The sequence below is a fragment of the Protopterus annectens genome, chromosome 4.part0 (genome assembly GCF_019279795.1).
Source record: "Protopterus annectens isolate FY-2018-M chromosome 4.part0, PAN1.0, whole genome shotgun sequence".
Classification (NCBI taxonomy): domain Eukaryota; kingdom Metazoa; phylum Chordata; order Ceratodontiformes; family Protopteridae; genus Protopterus; species Protopterus annectens.
Window position 1 is genome coordinate 1,462,319,010 of NC_056733.1, and position 20,503 is coordinate 1,462,339,512.

The 20,503-nt window shown below is 41.1% G+C and overlaps 1 protein-coding gene across 6 annotated transcripts in view; it reads left to right on the top strand.

Annotated features, from left to right (window-relative positions):
* NSD1 (nuclear receptor binding SET domain protein 1) overlaps window positions 1-20,503 on the top strand; it is a 1,335,896-nt gene that overhangs the window by 1,001,037 nt on the left and 314,356 nt on the right. The gene's annotated exons all lie outside the window — the stretch shown is intronic.

The following is a 20,503-nucleotide window of genomic DNA, read 5'->3' on the forward strand; positions in this document are numbered from 1 at the left end:
AAATTTCTGTATAAAAGCCCTGTTGCTGACCCTGAAACTATTTCTCAGGGACCCTAAGGGATTAAGGCCTCATCAGCAAAAAACCCAGTTCCCTCTGACAGAGATTCCAAAGCATTAGACAGATGGGGAAAGAAAGTATAAACGTCTGCAACTTTAGCAATGTGAGCCTTAAATTGCCAGTATCACATGCTAAAATATCAGCAATTTTTGATGTCTCAGTTGAAACAAAAAATGCTTCCAGATTCAGATCCTCCTAATTTTAAAGAAATGCAGGATTTATTGCATGCAGCTGAACAAGTGGGAAAACATACTTTGCAATCTGGTTTTGGTTCTTTAGAGGCCTCCTGTAGAGCAGCAGTTACAGGCCCTGTCATTAGAATGCATGCTTGGTTAAAAGAACATACGTTACCAGATCATGTTAAAGCAAAATTATTGGATGCACCTTTGCAGCGGGATGTGTTATTTGGAGTTAAAGTAGAAGAGGTATTGAAAAAGATGGAGGACAAGGCAAAATCTATGCAAACGGTGAAGGATTTCTTACAGGTTTAGCCTCCTCGATTTAGCAGAAATTGGCCAACAAAGAATTGGTCCTTTCCAGTTACAGACAGACCTCAAAGGGGCAGATACAGACGTCCAATAGGTAGAGGTCAATCACAAGGTACTTACAGGCCTCGACAATGGGGTGCACCATGCCAGAAGGAAGGGGAAGACAGGCCCAAACCATATAAAAAGCAGCCTCAATGACTTCCCACTACAGCTGCCAAACAGCTCTCTCTTGGCAGCCTCCTTAGGAGGAAAACTGGCACTTTTCTATCACAATTGGCATTGGATCACCAAAGACAAATGGGTTCTCAACATTGTATCTCAAGGTTACAGGTTCCACTTAAACACTCTGCCAATGTTAAAAGGAATGCCAAATCTGCCACCAAATCAATGGGCAGAGGCTCAAAAACAAATTACAGCACTCATGGACATGAGAGCTATTCAAAAGGTACCACCACAGGAGCAAGGACAAGGATTTTACTCAAGACTCTTTCTGGTCCCCATAAAGGACAAAGCCTGGAGGCCCATTCTGGATCGTTCTTCTCTAAACACTTACCTGGATGTTCCGAAATTCAAAATGTTGACACTACAGCAGCTTCTTCCCATGCTGGGCAAGAAAGCATGGCTCGTGACCTTGGATCTCAAGGAGGCATACCTGCATGCCCCTATCAGACAAAACTGCAGAAGATACCTCAGGTTCATAGCTGGTTCAATGCACTATCAATTCTCTGCACTGCCCTTTGGCTTATCTACTGCGCCCAGGGTCTTCACAAAGTGCCTGGCACCAGTAATTGCATTTTGCAGACAGAAAGGAATTCAAATTTATCCATACCTGGACGACTGCCTGATTCAAGCAGAGAGCAAGGACATTCTTCTAAAGCATCTGGCGTTAAGTAAAAAGTTAAGTTGCCTGGGGTACACAGTAAACGAAAAGAAATCAAAACTAGTGCCCTCACAAGAGATAATATTCCTGGGTGCCAGCTTGAACACAATGGCCCAGATGACTTATCTCACGCCAGACAAGCAAGGACAACTGACTCAATACTTTCAATTGATGGCAACAAAGACCCAACTCCCTGCAAGAAAAATTCAGAAACTACAGTGGTACCTAAAGAGTGTATGGTCTCAACACTGTCAAAGTTTGGAAACATATACCACTAATTCCTTGCCTTCAACAGGAATTTCGATGGTGGGCTCAAGCTTGTCACCTCAACAAAGGACAGTCTTTCACTCAACCCACAGCCAGGCAAACACTGACAACAGATACATCGGATTACGCCTGGGGAGCACACATGACAGGAAAATGTATTCAGGGTGAGTGGCCAGCAGAACAAAGGCATCTTCACATCAATCAAAAAGAGATGCTAGCCGTACAAAATTCCCTTATAGCTTTCAAGGACCTGCTGCATCCCGGACAACTATTACTAAAGACAAGACAACACCACAGTTATGTGGTACATAAACAAGCTAGGGGGTACACAGTCCTACCCCCTGTGCAGACAAGCCATGACCTTGTGGAACACAGCTCTAGACTACCAAGTTCATCTGCAAGCACAATTCCTGCCAGGAGAGAAAAACATGCTGGCAGACGACTTAAGCAGAAACATCATGGATCCCCACAAATGGGAATTGAATCCACAAATGTTCAGAATGATAACACAGAAATGGTGGAGCCCGGACATAGATCTGTTTGCATTCCCAATGAATTGCCAGCTACAGAAATTCTGCACGAGGAGTTACCATCCACAAGCATAGAAAGTGGATGCCCTCTCATTCAGCTGAAAAAACCTAAAAGTATACGCTTTCCCTCCTCTACCTCTCCTTCCAAAGGTTCTCATAAAAACCAGGCAAGAAGAGCCAAAGATGATCCTGATTGCACCAGACTGGTCACGCCAGCACTGGTACCCAATCTTAAAGAACTTAGCACAAGGACCACCCTGGATTTTACCTCAAATCCCACATCTACTGACGCAGCACAGCAATCAGATACTTCACAGCCAGCTAAAGACCTTAAACCTAGCTGCATGGAAAATTCCTTAGTCAAGCAAGCAATGCCTCTCCAAAGCTGTTATGCATGTCATTCTGGAGGCCAGTACCAGGAAAGGCTATTCGGATAAATGGAAGAGATTCTATGCCTGGAACCAGGCTCACAGCCTTGACCCTCTTGTCCCAAACATTCCTCAGATACTACAATATTTAACTGAGATGCTGGACAAGGGCCTCTCCTTTTCATCCATCAAGATCCACGCCTCTGCCATTTCTGCTCATTACAACACGGATCCACCAATTTTCTCTAATCCTTTGCTAAAACAGTACCTCAGAGGGGCTAAAAACATAAGACCGCCCCGTAGAGCACCTACTCCAACTTGGGACCTCAACTTTGTTTTGGAAAAATTAACTTTACCTCATTTTGAGCCAGCTAACACAGCAGAATTAAAATCTGTCTCTTGGAAAACTGCTCTGCTACTGGCAATAACATCAGCACAAAGAGTTTCAGAATTACAGGCACTAATGGCAGTGGAACCTTTCCTCATTTTCTACCAGGACAGGGTATCTTTAAGAACTAACCCTACATTTATGCCAAAGGGTGGTATCAAATGTTTGCTCTAAACCAAGCTATTCACTTGCCAACTTTTTATCCAAAACCACAGAATAAAAGGGAGAGACTACTGCATTCTTTGGACATTCACAGGCAGTTACGCTTCTACTTGGACAAAACCAGAGCTTTCAGAAAATCTGAGCAATTATTGGTAGCATATGCTGCAGGAGCACAGGGAAAAGCCATTTTAAAACAGACTATTTCAAAACGGATAGGACATTGTATACGTTTCAGCTATACACACCATGCAGCATTAGATCTCACTCCACCAGGGCAACAGCCACTTCAACTGCCTACCTCAGAGGAGTACCTACCAAGGATATTTTGGAAGCAGCAACATGAAGTTCTGTGCATACCTTCACCAAGCATTAGCATTTGCCTTTATACTCCAAATCCAGAGCTGGCTTTGCCACTGCTGTGCTGCAGGGCCTTATAGCCACCCCTAATGCCTTATAGAACCAGCCACCCTACCTCAGCTTTGGGATTCCACTCAAGTGTAATGACTGCAGCAGTGTAACACGATGAACATAGTACAGTTTTGTACTTGCCATAAATGTAGATGTTCAAGTGTAAACACTGCTGCAGTCCAGGTTACCCTCCCTCCTTCCCCTCTTACTTGTTGGTACGTACCTATGTCTTCTACCCTTCACTACCTATGGGGAGTATTTGCTGGTAACTGAAAGTTGTTGTTTGCTTTTCTTATGTATACTTTACTAGCAATTTGAATTTCCTACCTATTTGGGGGCACCTGACATCTGGGGCAAGAAAAACTGAAGAAAATGGTGTCGGCTGCATCTTATATACCCCTATCGCACTGACGTCTGGGAGGAGGCGACAGCAACCGACGCCGGACCAAAACTTTGGAACTCAGGCCAACTGGGGAACCGCCTGACGGCAGGATTACCCAAGTGTAATGACTGCTGCAGTGTTTACACTCTAACATCTATATTTATGGTAGGTGCAAAACTGTACTTTTTTAGTCTCTTCCACGTATCCTTAGCTGCAGTAACAGAAGCCTTTTTAATCCATGCCCCTAAGTACTTCTGACACGCCAGGATAATATCCTACCAGACTGCCCAACAGTAAAGTGACGTCCCTTACTATCCTGAGTCAGTAACTATGGAGCTTCAGTCCTTACTGCTGACTCCAGTAGGAGGCCGTCACTTAAACAGGAGTAAAATTTCACCATTTCCCCTAAGAGCACAACAGAAACACAGCCTATAACCTGGGACTGGACTGTGTACTTCTGTCCACCCTAAATGTAACTACTCATTACACACTTCAGAGCATTGTGTGCCAGTTTAAGACCTATGATACACTCGCACTTAAATTAAGTTTCACACATCCAAACACTTCTGAGAAAGCCTGACATAGATTTCCCTTTCCCAAAACAATATGATAGCATGCTGCCACCAGAGAGCCTACAATGGATATAAAAAGTATGCACACCCCTGTTAAAATGCCAGGTTTTTGTGATACAAAAAAATGAGACCACAATAAAACATTTCAAAACTTTTTCCACCTTTAATGTGACCTATCACCTGTACAATTCAGTTGAAATACAAACAAATCTGATGGGGGAAAAATATAAAAAATATGAAACGTACAATAAGCTGGTTGTGTAACTGTGCACACCCTTAAACTAATACTTTGTTGAAGCACCTTTTGATTTAATTACAACATTCCGCCTTCTTGGGTAGGAGTCTATCAGTATGTCACATCGTGCGAAGATGGTTTTTAACTTTAACATAAGTCAGACAGTCTACATCAGACAGTTTTGACATGGCCTACATAGCTTTATCATGTATTGAGAGAGTCAGGAGCTGAACCCAACCTCATGGTCAACATCATATTGTCTACATACCCTCTTAAATATATGGATAAAAACTAGCAAAGTCATCCCCATTTGTCTATTGAAGAAAAAGTTTACTGACATTTACAGCTTCTGGGGTCTTGTTATTCCTTCCCCATTACCTCCATGACCCTCTCGAAGGGTAAGAAGTTCTACTTCATGCCAGAACTGTCTCTTGTTTACCTCATCTTCTAAACATTTGACCTCCAGTTCATATTGATACTGTTTCTCCTCAGCCTTCAGTTCATATTCACGTTGTTTCTCAGTCTCCAGTCATTGGGCTTCCAGATGCAGTCTGTCTGTGGATTCCAGTTCAAGACATTTAGCCTCCAGTTCACATTGACGCCGCTTCTCCTCAGCCCCCAGACATTGCATTCTCTTTTTTTCTTCAGCCTCCAGTTGTAGTCTCCTTCACTCTAGGAATTCTCAGGTCCTTTGAAGAAAGTGTAGGCTATCCTCTCTCGGCAGTCCCACCAGACTGCCAACAATAATTTTATGTCCCTTATTATCCTGGGTTAGTAACTAAGGAGCTTTAATCCTCACTACTGACTCCAATAGGAGACCATCACTTAAACAGGAGTAATATTTCACAATTTCTCATAAGAGCACAACAGAAACATGCTCTATAACCTGGGACTGGACTCTGTACTTTTCACCCTTGTGTCCCAGTTTAAGACCTCTGATACATTCACACTTAAATTAAATCTCACACATCCATGCACTTCTGGGAAAGCCTGACACAGGTTTCCAGCTGTGCCCCTTCCGCACAATAATATGTAACATGCTGACACCAATCAGAGAGCCTACATGCCCTTTTATGAAACTAGATATTAAAGCAAATAGTAATTGACTTATAGCAGCTAGGCTTTCAGAGTGGCCCAGGAATTCTTAAAGCAGGTGTAAGCACTCTCAAATCACTAAAGAAAACACTGATTGACTAGCCACTATGTATGTTGATAAAATATTTAATAATGAGCAAAATGTTTAAACATATAAAACAGTAATTTCCAATAAATAAACAGAACTCACTCACCAGAAAAATGAACTCAATGCCATAGTACAGAAATCCAGCATTTAGAAAAACTCTTAGTTGTAAATTCCTATCCAACTAAAGAACACTATCCTTGATCTAAGCTAAATTATTACAATAGAGCAAAGGCAGGCTTACAGTTCTTGGTGAACTGCAACTGTAACTGGCTGTTAAAACTTCAGCTATCTCAATCAGACTCTTTTTTTAGCCTAGCTTAACTGTCATAACTGTTCCAGTTCTAATTTTCATTTCATATTTTGAAAATCAGCCAACAGCTATTTATCAAAGTTCCTTCCCGTCTTTCATCCTCTGACAGTAACACACAGCAACTGTCAACATTCTGATGATATCATCTGCAGATCAGATAATTCTGAGACCGTCTGCATTTAGAACCTTCACAAATATGCGCAGTTAGAGTCAAGTCTTTAAAACATTCTGTACAGATAGATTACAAGTCAAAATGTAAGAACTTATTTACAATATCATAGCTAGTCATGCTGGCATATAATGCACAAGCTAATCTGAAATTATGCACCGAACATCAGTCAGACATGCTAGCACAGATGACAGTGTCTAATTTCTTTGCATTTTCATCTTACCATGTTCCCATAAATATGGATATTGCTGTGCCAGTTCATGTCAGAGTGCATAATTTACTGCTATAGCCTTTGTTTTGTCTTCATTAATTTTATATCCTGAAAAGATTTGAAACTGTCTCAAAATGTTCCACAACACTGAGATGACCACTGTCTCAAAATGTTCCACAACACTGAGATGACCTTTTCTAGATTTATCAGGTATAAAATAATGTCATCCACAGTACCAGTTATATCCTTTCTATTTTTGAGTCCCTTATTTTCTTTGCCACTTGCTCTAAATATAAAGCAAATAAAGAGAAAGAGAATGTCCTTGTCTTATTCCTCTCTTCAAACGCAGCTTATCTGAGAGGAACCCTCCCACTTTAATTCTTGTCTGCAGTCCTTCATATGTCCTCCTAATTAACCTTATTATTGCATCAGGGAATGCAAATGCTTCCAGTGTTATACTCCTAAAATCCCAGTTTACTCTGTCAAATGTTTTCTCTGCATTAAGACCCACCAAGAACAGAGGTATTTTCTTAAAATTCTGCTTCCCTCCGGGTCATCATCATTGTTGAGTGTTTGCCTTCCCTCCACAAAACCACACTGATCCATATCTATATCAGTTAGTTTTGGCAACACGTGCTATTCTTTTAGCTAGTTTTGACATAAACACTTCATAGTTGTGGTTTTAAAATGAAATGTGTCTATATGAAGCTGGGTCTGAAGGGTCTTTGCCATTTTTAGGTAACACAGCCACCATAGCTTTTAAGATGTTGGTGCTTCCCCTCCTCTTAAAATGCTGTTAAACAAATCTTCCAGATTTAATCACTTTCTTCCCTCTTAATTTCCAAACTTCCACAGGAATACTATCTCTTCCTGGAGCCTTCCTTGAAGATTGATTATTCATCACTGTTTTAATCTCATCACCTCCTATCCTTAACTATTAGTTGACCCTCATCTACCTCTAACCTTGGCATAATTAAGTCTTCCATAAATATTTCTCTGCTTTATACAAATTTTCATAAAGTTTTCAGAATATTTCTAAAACCTCTACAGGATCTCTGGTTATTTTTCTTGTTATAGGTTCCCTGAGTTTGGTAATGGCGTTTTCAGTGTTCTGTTGTGCTAAAAGGTTTTTGTGCTCTGGAGTTATCGAAAAGCAGTTGCTCAACTGCAGTCTTTCTGAACTCATGCATATATAGTCCAGATTCTTCCTTTCTTTCTCTTTAGTACTCTACATTTGCTCCTCCTCCTTTTTCTGTGAGATTCCCCTTATTCTGCAGTGCTTTAACCTTTGACAGGCCCCTCTAAGTAATTTTTATTACTTAACCATATCTGTTTACTCTGTCTCTTTTATTTCAACCCAGTTTTTCAATTCCATTTTCATTTTTTCACAGTGACTAGCTATAACTTCTGTAGATGTTTATATCTTCCCTAGTAACTTTTGAGTAATTTCAACTACCCATTCCTTAAATTCTTCTCTTTTTAACAGGTAGATAGGAAAGCACCAGTGTCTTATTTGTTCATTATCCTGCATTTTTGTCTTGGTTTTTTATTGGTGTATGGTCAGAAATAGTTAATGGATGTTTGTCAAAGCTTTCAATTAAAATGCGCATGTTCCTGTGAAATATAATTTCTATCTAATCTAGCCCAGTTATTGTACCTTGGAAATGATATACAACTTCTGTCAGAGTTCTGCTACTGAACTCAAATCTTCCATATCAACTGTTTTCATAAATTTCTTCAGAAATCTACCCTCTTTTGTTAAATTATCCCGCCTATGTTCCCCTAATACGTCTTCACTCCTGCAAATCAAATTCCCCACCTATAAATAATAATTTCTGCTGAAAGCTGATTATTTTTCCCAAAATTTTCTTAAGCTCCATAATAGTTTTCGGTGAAATATAAATGCATGCCGTTGTAATCTTCCTCCCATTCCAGTACCCCTTACTGCCACAAATCTGCCATTTTTTCTTCCTCATTTGTTACAATTGCAGCCCCTGCAGCAATTAATATAATTATCCTCTCTTTCTGTCCCTGGTTTTTGCTGAATATCCATTCTGAAATCATTCATTTGTCAAATTAATATGTTTCTTTCCAAATACAACTCCTGCTACTATTCGCACCCTGCGTTTGTTAATGTAATTCAGTGATCTTTCGTTTTTATCTATACCTCCAAGGCCATTCACGTTCAAGGATAATATGGACCGCATAGTCATCATGACAAAAAAGCTATTGTTCCCACCTGTTCTACTTGACAGCTTTTTTGAATGTGTATTTCCAGCTTGTGCGTTACATAGATATACTTGTTTGGCAGGATTATCTTTTGTACAGTTGTTTCTTTCATCTCCATTTCAACCTGTCACATTTTTCAAGCATTTTTGTTTTAATGAAAATCATTAAACAAAAATAAAACTAAATACAAAAGACCCTCATCCCCTTAACTTGAGCAAATGCACAAAGCTATGTACATCTTCAAAACATGAAGTTCAATCCTCCAGAAGGGGACAGTTGTTCCAGATTGATGGCTGCACCTACAGGCATTATCTCACCTAAATTAAGGTTACCAATGCTAAAGCTTATGCTACAGCCTGTGTTCCCACTTACAATGATTGTTTTGTGTCTTTCTTCTCTCTTCCCTTCCCAGATATGAAAAACAGTTTGTATGCTTTCAGAAAACATTAACTGTTAGCCCCAAGAAAAAGTGCACTGGCTATCTTTAAATAAAACTAAATTGTACACTGTTCTATTAACTGCACTGAAGTATTAAGGCTGCTAGGGAGGTTGTTACCTCTTAATCACGTATCATAATTTTAAACTTAATTTTGTCACTGAACTGCTACCCAAATATACTTTTAAATTGTGCATTTCCATCAGCAGTGAATGCGTAGAATTGTCAAGATTGTGCTTGCACCTGCAGACAGGGTTACCAGCAAGCCAGTATCTTTGTAGTCGTTAAGAAGCTTAGCATTTTCATGGCTTTCATCATCTTGTCTTATTTTTAAAGACTGCATCTTTACAAAAGACATGTGTACATCGTAAGCCAAAGGTAATAATCTAGACGTTCACACTTTTAAAATAAAAAGGACATATCCTGACTCTTCTGTTCTTTCCAGTTTCTCTGGCACAGCAGAAAGCCTCAGGTTTTCTCTGCGCACTGTCTTCCAACTCTATTTTTTTTAAAACAGTTGAGAAACCTCATGTTCAGCCAGCTTTTTCTTCCTGTCAGCCTCTGATTTTTGCAGATGTTCTTCATCTCACATTGCTGCAGTCCTTACACTTGGGTAGTCCGCTGTCCTCGGTCGGCCCGAATATCAAAGTATAAGGCTGACGTCGGTCAGGGCGCATTTGTCTGACGTCAGAACGTCAGGGTACAAATGCGCATGACCGGCGTCATATCCTCAGTCTTTTTTGCCGCATGGTCCGATGCAGAAGCAGCATTGCAAGTGCCGGTTGGCGTTCTGAGATTTTTCTATTTAGAAGTTTCAGACCGAGTTCAAAGTTGGCTAAGTACCCCGTTGGGGAATATTTTACTTTTTTCTTGCCTCAGTCATTTACCGGATGTCAGAAAAAGTCAATAATTGCATTTCTTGTGGGAAACAGATACCGCATAGAGATTATCATACTTTGTGTATTCCTTGCTTAGGGCCTGAGCACGACGTTGTTGGCTGTCACTCTTGTGCTAGGTTTAATAAACGCACTATAAAGAGGAGGTTGGATTGTGCAAGGTTAGTCTTTGGGAAGCGGTGCAATTATAAAATGCCGTCGGATGCTCCGACGCCCGCTTCCTCGAAGAAGCGCAAGGACAAGGCAGTTAAGCCTAGGCTAGAAGAACCGTCTGTGCCGGACGCCGGTTCTTTAGAGGTGTCGGTGGAGCCGGTGGCTCCACCGGAGATTTCTTTGTGTTCCCAGAGTGAGACCTTATTATTGCAAGATGTGGCCTCTCAGGAGGCAAGTCAGGCTGAGGGGGCTTCTCAGGTTACTATACTCCCCTCCCTTCCTAAGGTGGCTAGGCCCTCTCCCTCTGTTTCTAATGCTACTCCCAGGGGCAGGCCAGGTTTAGCTTCAGTTGGTGCCTAAAAAGCATATGCTTAAAATGGCAGAAGATTTGATTACTTTGATTAGGGATTCTATGCCCCCTCCTGATAAGAGACCTAGGGTGGAGCCTGAGCTGGGGGGTTTTGAGCAGGCTTCAGATGTTTCAGAGTCTTCGGCTGAAGACTTGCAGGAGTACTCTCCTTATTCTGATTCTGATGTGGATGATTCTACTCCTTCTGCTACTCCTCCTGAGGATTTTTCTTTTTCAGAAACTCTTCATTCCATGAGGGAGCATTTTAAGTGGGAAGGTCAGGACTTCTCTGATTCCAGGAAAAGGCTTAGGGAATTTCTGTTTTTACCCCAGCATAGGCCTTTGGCTATACCTCCTGTTTTGGATGTAGTGGAAGATGTTTTTACAGAGGCTTCTCTTAATCCTGATTCTTTGCCTCCTGCTCCTGTTAAGCCGGATATGTATTACAGGGTGCCTGAAGCTCATAAGTATCTTTTTGAGAGTCCTAGGGCAGACCCAGAAACTGTTAGCCAGGGGCCTAAAGGTGTTAAGGCTTCTGTTGTTAAAAATCCGGTTCCTGCAGACAAGGAGGCTAGGGCCTTGGATAGATGGGGAAAGAAAGTCTATACTTCTTCCACTCTTGCTATGAGGGCTCTGAATTGCCAGTTTCACATGTTGAAATACCAAAACTATCTCCTTTCACAATTGAAGTCTAAGGTTGATGCTCTGGCAGTAGGTATTGATTGTAAAGAGTTGCAAGATTTAGTGCATGTTTCTGAACAGGTGGGTAAGCATTCTTTGCAATGTGGTTTTGATGCTGTACAGGCCTCGTCTAGGGTGGCTGCCACTGGGTCAGTTCTTCGCAGGCACGCCTGGCTGAGGGATCAGAATTTGTCTGAACATGTTAAAACAAGGATTTTAGATGCTCCTTTACAATCTGACGTGTTGTTTGGTCCTCCTGTTGAGACAGTTTTAAAGTAAATGGAAGACAAGGCTAAGTCTATGCAGACTGTTAAAGATTTTTTGCAGGTCCAGCCTCCAAAGTTTAGTAGAAATTGGCCTACTAAAGGGTGGACGTGTCCTTCTTATGATTCCCAGTCTAGGGGTAGATCTAGACGTGGTAAGGGCAGAGCTCAGGGCTCTTTCAGGCCTAGAACAGGGAGTTCTCCTGCACAGGCTTCGGGTGAGGGCAGGGGTCAGTCCTTTCGTAAGCAGACCCAATGACCTACCTTTTCAGCTGCCAGAGCCTGTTCATCTGGCAGCACCTTTGGGAGGAAGGTTGGCACTTTTCAAAGAAAATTGGAGTTTAATTACCCAGGACAGATGGGTATTGGATATCATACACCACGGCTACAGGTTTTATTTCCATACCTTGCCTCCTTTCAAAGGCATGCCAGACGTTCCTCCTCAACAAAGAATAGAGGCTCACAAACAGGTTTCTCTGTTGCTCCACCTAGGGGCCATACAGCCGGTCCCTCTGCCAGAAGTGGGCCTAGGATTTTATTCTCGCCTGTTCAAGTACCAAAGAAGGGGAACACGTGGAGACCAATTTTGGATTTATCTCTCCTCAACACTTATCTGGACATTCCCAAGTTCAAAATGTTGACGTTGCAGCAGCCTTTACCTCTGCTGGGCAAAGATCATTGGATGGTAACTTTGGATCTCAAGGAGGCTTACCTTCATGTTCCTATCAGACTCAGTTGCAGAAAGTATCTGCGTTTTCGAGCTGGGACTTCTCACTATCAGTTCTCTGCATTGCCCTTTGGCTTATCTACTGCACCCAGAGTGTTCACGAAAGTTCTGGCTCCAGTGATAGCTTTCTTCAGACTAAAAGGAATACAGATCTATCCTTATTTGGACGACTGCCTAATTCTGGCTCAAGGAAGGGAAGAGCTTCTTCATCATTTGGAATATGTGATAGCAGTGCTAAGATGCCTAGGGTATTCTGTGAACGAAATAAAGTCCAGTCTAGTACCCTCTCAAGACATGTGCTTTCTGGGTGTGAGACTGAATACAGCATCCCAGATGGCCTTTTAACCCCGGACAAACAAAAGAGTCTATCCCTTTACTTCCATCAACTATCTCATCAGTCCGGGCTGACTGCAAGGACAGTCCTTCAAGCCTTAGGGTTCATGGCATCTTGTATTCTGGTGCTTCCCAATGCCAAACTGCATATGAGGAAGCTACAATGGTATCTCAAAAATGTATGGACACAGCACTGCCAGGATCTGGACACTGTCATTCAAATAATACCTTGCATTCAGAAGGAATTTTTGTGGTGGGCTCAGGAATGTCACCTAAACAAGGGACTCTCTGTGACCCGGCCAGAGGCGAGTCAGATTTTAACGACAGATGCCTCGGACAAAGCTTGGGAAGCTCATCTAAATGGAAAGTGGATACAAAACAAGTGGCCTGTCAGACTACAACATCTACATATCAACATGAAGGAGATGTTAGCAGTCCAGTTTGCATTAATAGCTTTCAAGGAATTCCTTCTTCCGGGACAGGTGTTGATTCTAACAGACAACACAACTGTCATGTGGTACATCAACAAGCAAAGGGGAACGCATTCTTATCCTCTATGCAGGCAAGCAATGATTTTGTGGGAGACTGCTCTCAGTTTACAGCTCAATCTTCAGGCAAGGTTTCTGCCAGGGCACAGAACTCCTTAGCAGATGTGTTGAGCAGACGAATTATGGATCCCCACGAGTGGAAATTGGATCCTCATGTATTTCAGAAATTGACAGTGTCATGGGGAACTCCAGACATAGATCTGTTCGCTTCTCCACTAAACCATCAGCTGCCAAAGTTTTGCACAAAAAGGTTTCATCCCACAGCTTGGAGAGTGGATGCTCTTTCTTTCAATTGGAGCAGTCTTCATGTGTATGCCTTTCCACCTCTGCCTCTCCTCCCAAAGGTACTTCTGAAGGTCAGACAGGACAAGCCCAGGATGATTTTAATAGCTCCAGATTGGCCTCGACAGCACTGGTACCCACTACTAAGGAGTCTAGTACGGCAGCCTCCATGGCCTTTGCCTTCGATTCCACACCTGTTGTCACTGGAGGACAGCCATTTGCTCAATGTCAAGCTTCACTCTCTGCACCTAACAGCCTGGCATATTCTGTTTTGAACCATAGTGGGCCTCCACTTCCTCAGCAAGTTTTGAATGTTATTTTGGAAGCTAGAAGGCCTAGTACAAGGAAAGTGTACGCGGATAAATGGAAGAGATTTTTATTTTGGAGTGCAGCAAAAGATTTTGATGTTTCTGGGCCTAATTTGAGTGTGGCTCTTCAATATCTTACTGAGTTACTGGACAAAGGTTTGTCTTTCTCTTCTATTAAAGTTCATGCTGCAGCAATTTCGGCTCACTATGATTGTGACCCACCATTGTTTTCTCATCCTTTGTTCAAGCAATTTCTTAGAGGGGCAAAGAATATAAGACCCCCACGAAGAGCTCCTGCTCCTGCTTGGGATCTCAATTTTGTGTTGGAGAAACTCACTCTACAACCTTTTGAGCCTGCAGCTACTGCTGAGTTGAAATATTTATCATGGAAGACTGCTTTTTTATTGGCCATTACCTCTGCAAGAAGGGTGTCTGAATTACAGGCCCTTATGGCGGTTGAGCCTTTCTTGATTTTCCATAAGGATAGGGTATCATTACGTACTAATCCTTCCTTTATGCCTAAGGTGGTTTCTAGTGTGGCTTTAAACCAAACTATTCATTTGCCTACTTTTATGCAAATCCCCAAAATAAAGGGGAAAAGATTTTGCACACTTTAGATGTTCACAGGCAGTTGCGTTATTATTTGGACAGAACTAAAGGGTTCAGGCAGTCTCAGCAGTTGTTTGTTTCTTTTGCTTTGAGTTCTCAGGGCAAGCCTGTGTCAAAACAATCTATTTCTAAGTGGATTGGGTTTTGCATTGCTTTCTGTTATTCCCATCATGGCAAGGAGATTCCAGCTGGGATTAGGCCTCATTCCACTAGGGCTACTGCCACTTCAACAGCTTTATTGAGGGGAGTGGCAACCAAGGATATTTTGGAGGCAGCTACTTGGAGTTCTGTGCATACTTTCTCTAGGCATTATCACCTGCCACTTTACTCTAAGTCCAGGGCTGGTTTTGCCACTGCTGTTTTGCAGGGCATTTTGGCAGCTCCTGCTTCCTTGTAGTTAGCCATCCTCCCTTACCTCTGCTTTGGGATTCTACCCAAGTGTAAGGACTGCAGCAATGTGAGATGAAGAACATAGTACAGTTTTGTACCTACCATAAATGTAGATGTTCGAAGATCCACATTGCTGCAGTCCAATTTACCCTCCCTCCTTCCCCTCTGTAGTTGGAGGTGGTTGTGTGGGTTGGGTTGTACATATTGTGTATATTGTATATATTGTACATATAGTTAGTGCAAGGGGGGTTGGTTAGTTGTTTGCTGTCTTTTGGTTTTGACCTTTATCTTTAGGGTCTTCTGACATCTGGGGCAAGAAAAGACTGAGGATATGACGCCGGTCATGCGCATTTGTACCCTGACGTTCTGACGTCAGTCAAATGCGCCCTGACCGACGTCAGCCTTATACTTTGATATTCAGGCCGACCGAGGACAGCGGACTACCCAAGTGTAAGGACTGCAGCAATGTGGATCTTCGAACATCTACATTTATGGTAGGTACAAAACTGTACTTTTTATCAGTGCATCTGAATGGCTAGTTAAAACTTCTATTTTTTTCAGCCCTTTGTTCTTTTAATTGATATATTCATTCACTGCTTTATTTTATTCACCACGGAGTACATTTGATTTTTTTCTCTAAATTACTGGAAACCATGCCTTGAACCAAAGCTTAAGCTTGAACTCCTTTTTGGTGAAAAGCTGCAGAATCCTACCTGGACATTTTCTCTTCACCTTTTTTGCTTGATGATCTTTCAGTTTTTCCAAAGTTCTTTGCTGACATCGAGACCGTATATTTACTAGCCAGTAAATGAATTTAAAAAAAAAACTTTTCTGTGGCACTCCTTTTTCACTGCTTCTCATTTCACAGTTGGAGAGCTGAAGTTATCCTGTTGGTCAGTGTGCAGCCATAATGGAAGTCCCATTGGGCTAGTAATATTGATGCAAACACGACATGGTGCTGTCTTGCATCTGAGCAGTAGTTTTCATATCTAGTTCTTGTTAATATGAACAGTACTCCTCAACTGTGTAGATTTTTGTAGAATGTCCCTCTTGTATGTTTGCCCTGTCCTTTGTAAAATTTTTGATTTTCTGGTGAGTCTGTGAGGATTACTTTATAAGTGAGTTAGTAATATTATAAAATTATTAAGTTTGGTTTTGTCTTTATTCTTTTGGCTTTGTGTAGAATTCTTTTTTTTTTTAAACAAGAACATCTTTATTAAATTGTCATGTATTGACGGGCAGTCTTACATTTATATAAATGAAAACAAACCATATTGCCAAATTTAGTTGCAAACATTAGACATCGCAAGCCATATTGAGATAATAATTGTAATTGAAAACATTATGCATCACTTATAATCTATCCCGTCATTGGCAGTCAAACATTACACATCTCATTCATATCTTGCCTTCTTTTAAACCTTGTTCCTCATCTGCATGTACTTATCACACTCCCATTTTGCTATGTAATTTGCTCCTACCCTTTCATAAAGATCCCAATTCCAGTTGTTTTATCTCTATTACTGTATTCTAGTAAAGTTGGTTTCGACTTCGATTTACATTTTCTAGAAATTGCTTTTTTGACAGCCAGCATAATTAGACTCAGCAAGGCCTTACTATGTCTAGGCAATTTTGATTCTGTATCATAGCTCAACAGATCATTTCCTTATTTAAACCAATTTGCTCATCTAGTATCTCTGACAAAGCAGTTTGCAGGGAATCTTTTAAAGTCTGCCAACACATTACACTTCCAAAAAATGTTTCCCAGCTACCTCTTTCTTCACCATCACACGTCCGACATTTGCTGTCTACCTGAGAAAAAATTCTGTGGAGTCTACCAGGGAGTATAAAAATACCTATGTAAACACTTCCAGAAGATCCTAAATCTTCTAGACTTTGTTGCATATTTGGGAGACATACATATATCCCTCTGTTGTTTTTGTGAATTGCTTATCCAGTCTGTCTTCCCAATTTTTTCTAACCACCTGTGATTGATTTTTAGTTATCATGCAATATTTTGTATGCTGTACTAAGTATTCCTTCTTTAACAGCAGCTTCTGTTCTAGATTCTACTGAAACTACCAATACTGGTCTTTCACTTTGGATCCCCCCGATTTCTTTTTGTTCGCCTATACTCTATCAATCCTTGATAGGGAAAGCAGTTTGTCCTGCGATCCAAGTAAATTCTTGGCCTCTTCCGTTCTATTACCTTTCCCTCTGTAATTATTTGCTTACCCATGGGTTCATAGATTAGTACTAAGCTAACTGCCCTTGTGAGCCATTTTAAGCCTAGCCAATTATCCCTTGTGAGACTCAAACCCTGCACCTTGTGTTTGCAAGGCAAACACCTTAACCATTAGGCCACCCTCCCAACCCCCAATATGTTGAAAGATAACTGGTTCATAGGTTAGTACTCGGCAAACTGCCCTTGTGAGACATTGTAAGCCTAGCCAGTTACCCCTTGTGAGACTCAAACCATGCACCTTGTGTTTGCAAGGCAAACACCTTACCAATTAGGCCACCCTCCCATACCTTGGTTCTTTTACCAGTTTTCTTCAATAATATTCCTGCTCCCTATTGTCTGTATCCCTAATTGCAATCATTCCTATCGGTAAAATATCCTTTCTCCATTCCTGTGTTGGCTTGGTTCTTAGAATACTTTCTGCTACTTTGAGTATAATATTCTGCATAGTTATTATTTTCCTTAAGGATCTACATCCAAAATCCCAGTATCTCCTTGTTTCTTGAGCTTCCCTGCTGTTTCGTCATCCCTTTCCAATTTGAATTACAGGTTTCTGCTTGTGCTGTGTATACTAGCCTTAACTGTGTAGCTCTGAAATACCCCTTCAAATCAGGTAATCCCAAACCGCCTTGTTCATTTGGAAGAATCAGCTTATCCCACTCGACTCTTGCCATCTTCCCCTCCCAGATAAAATTCTTCATCTCTTTATTAATTGCTTATCCACAGGTCTATGCCTGACCTGTTTATAAAGCCAAAATGACTAAAAACATTTAACTGCTTGTATCTTGCTATCCATATCCATGTAACAGAGCTTCCAATTTCTCAGTTTTTATGGTCTTTTTAGTGTCTTCCCACATATTCTTACCTGTGACAGCGGAATCCTTTTTTAATCCATACTCCTTAAGTACTTCATTTTTGTCATGTCCCCATAAATATTTATCTAGAATTCTTGAGAAAAAGTTGAGAGGTATGATATAAATTTATGATGCAGTGCTTCACGACTGGATTACCACTACAGATGACAGAAGACTTGCACTTTACTTTTCAGTTTCAGCTAGCTCTAAATTTTTCACAGCTAACACTAGCCATAGTGTTATAGGTTTTCTATCCATGTTTATGTTCTGTAATAACTCCTTTAAGTCCTAAAATCTAACATTGTCGTGATAGTCTTGTTCTGATTTTGTAAAAATTTGAGTGTTACCCTTGAAACCCACTGATCCTTCCCACTCATTAGAGTAAGTTAATATTGCTATGGAAGTCACTAGACTCTGCTTCTTGTCTTGGAGTAAAATTCTAGTATTAGAATCTTAACTACCCTTAAAACGTGTACTTTGTTGCATTAGCATAACTATTCCAGACTTTTGTCCAGTATTTGCATAATTTTGACCAGCTTTTAGTCTCCATGGCTTTCTTCCTGTTTAGAAGTGGAGGTGAAGAACATTGACCATTCTTTCTGGCATAAAGTCTCCTGACAGACTTGTCTATGCGTAACAAAAAGAGGCCCTTTCAAGTACCTCTTCAGCTGTAGGAGTGTCTTAGCTGCCTCTGTGTGGGCATGATGTTTTTACATTTTGCCACTAGTGTATATTATAGATGCAAGCAGTGTGTATTGAGACAACACTGAATGTCTGTGCTAAGGCACTAAAATAGGAATCTCAAATTCATGGCAGTCATGCCACAAGCGCTCATCAGGTAAGCATAATTCTGAGAGGGAAGCCTCCTACACTATATCCGTATTTGTAGTGGTTACCTTTCTTTTTGTTTTGGACATCATGCCCCTCACCATTCCTCCTACCCACCCTCATACTTATTTGTATTTGAGGTCCTTGCTCTTAAACATACTGCATATATTTAGCAGTCTATCAGCATTACCCTTTATATACAGATTATTCCTGAGTGAAGCAGAGGTTAGTGCTTCATCTGCGTATTTTTTTTTAGCCCTAGCTAAATGTGCTTCCAATCCAGCAAGACATGCTTGCTCCATATCTGTGTAATATTCTATCACTTTTACCAATATACCCCAGTACATGATCAGGTAATTATGCTGCAGTCAACCAGAGCAGTTGTAAGCACTCCTGAAAGAGCCTTAGATGTAGTAATTGCATAGGAGCCCAAATTACTTTCTACTAGTGTGCTGCCAGCAGTCTAGGTTTTGTACTTGTGACTGTTCTGCATATGTAGCATTACTCCAGCCATGGTTCAATGTAATAGTAGAGCAGCAGAGTTAATTATGCCTCCCTTGCTTCAGTGAAAAGTATAGTGCTTAAGATGTTTCTTATGAGCTCCACTTTTCAGAGCTTTTTCTGTGAATTCTGCAGCAGGTAACATTGTGGATTGATGTCTTTTGTGTTTAGTATTAATGATTTGGTCCCTGTTGCAACACTTAATGGTTAATATGCTTTCACTCGTATAAAGGGATAAAGCCCTGGTTAGGCAACCTGAATTTGAATTGTGGCTAAGGCACTTGACAGCACAGGTGAAGAGGATGGGCATATTCATTCTCAGATGTACCTTTATGGATGATTTCTCGTGTAGGGTTGTTGACCACAGTGGGGTAGGGCTGTGTCTTAGTCACACCTAAAGAGTGAACAGTATTGTAATATAATGCATTGCAGATCTTCCTAAGTTGGGAAAAAGCATGTGCAGGAGATGGGAGGAAAATATTCCCCGGCATCATTATGATTCTGCCCAAAGATGCCTTGATGCCTTCACTGATCTTGAACATGGGTTAGTCCAGGGAGGGCTAGATCCACTGGATGAGGAGCAGCCCTGGGAGCAGCTGGCAGTCAACTGTGGGGATAGCCAAAAACACTAGAAAAAAAAATACCTGCAGGTATACAAAAGTTCTCCCATTTTCTATGGCATTGCTCCCCTAAAACTTGTGTGCTTAAGTAGTGCTTTTTGCTAGAAGATTAATTTGCAGTGTAATATGATCTTCTGTCCCCCTCTCACAGTAAAGTGCCAGAATTTGGAGTTGCCCTCCACACACGCACCATATTGCATGTAAACAGAAAACAATTATTACTTTAGTGTGAATTCTGTCTTGATGTAACACAAAAACTTTTCTTGTTGCCTTCCTGCATGACCTCCTCAGTCTACAATTCCACTTTTCTGCCCCTTTGATTTATAGAAAGATCTTCAAGTGAAATGGAGATTCTTGCCTACCAGGGGTTCTTTTCCTATGAAAATTTATATTTTTGGCAATTTCTGAAGTAGGTTTATGGGAGGATTTGTAGTCCTAGGGCTGTTTATTGGGTTGGGGGAACTGACTGAATTAGAGAATTGTTTCTTGCCAGGTTTATATGAGTAATAGTTTTTTTGATTTGTTCTTTGCACCACAGCAGTGTTGCCAGTTCTGTATGCCCCATATTTTTGCTACTCATGTAAGTGGATGTCATGTTCAGGTAACATGTATTCTCACCTTGCCCTGGAGTGTATGCTTACAA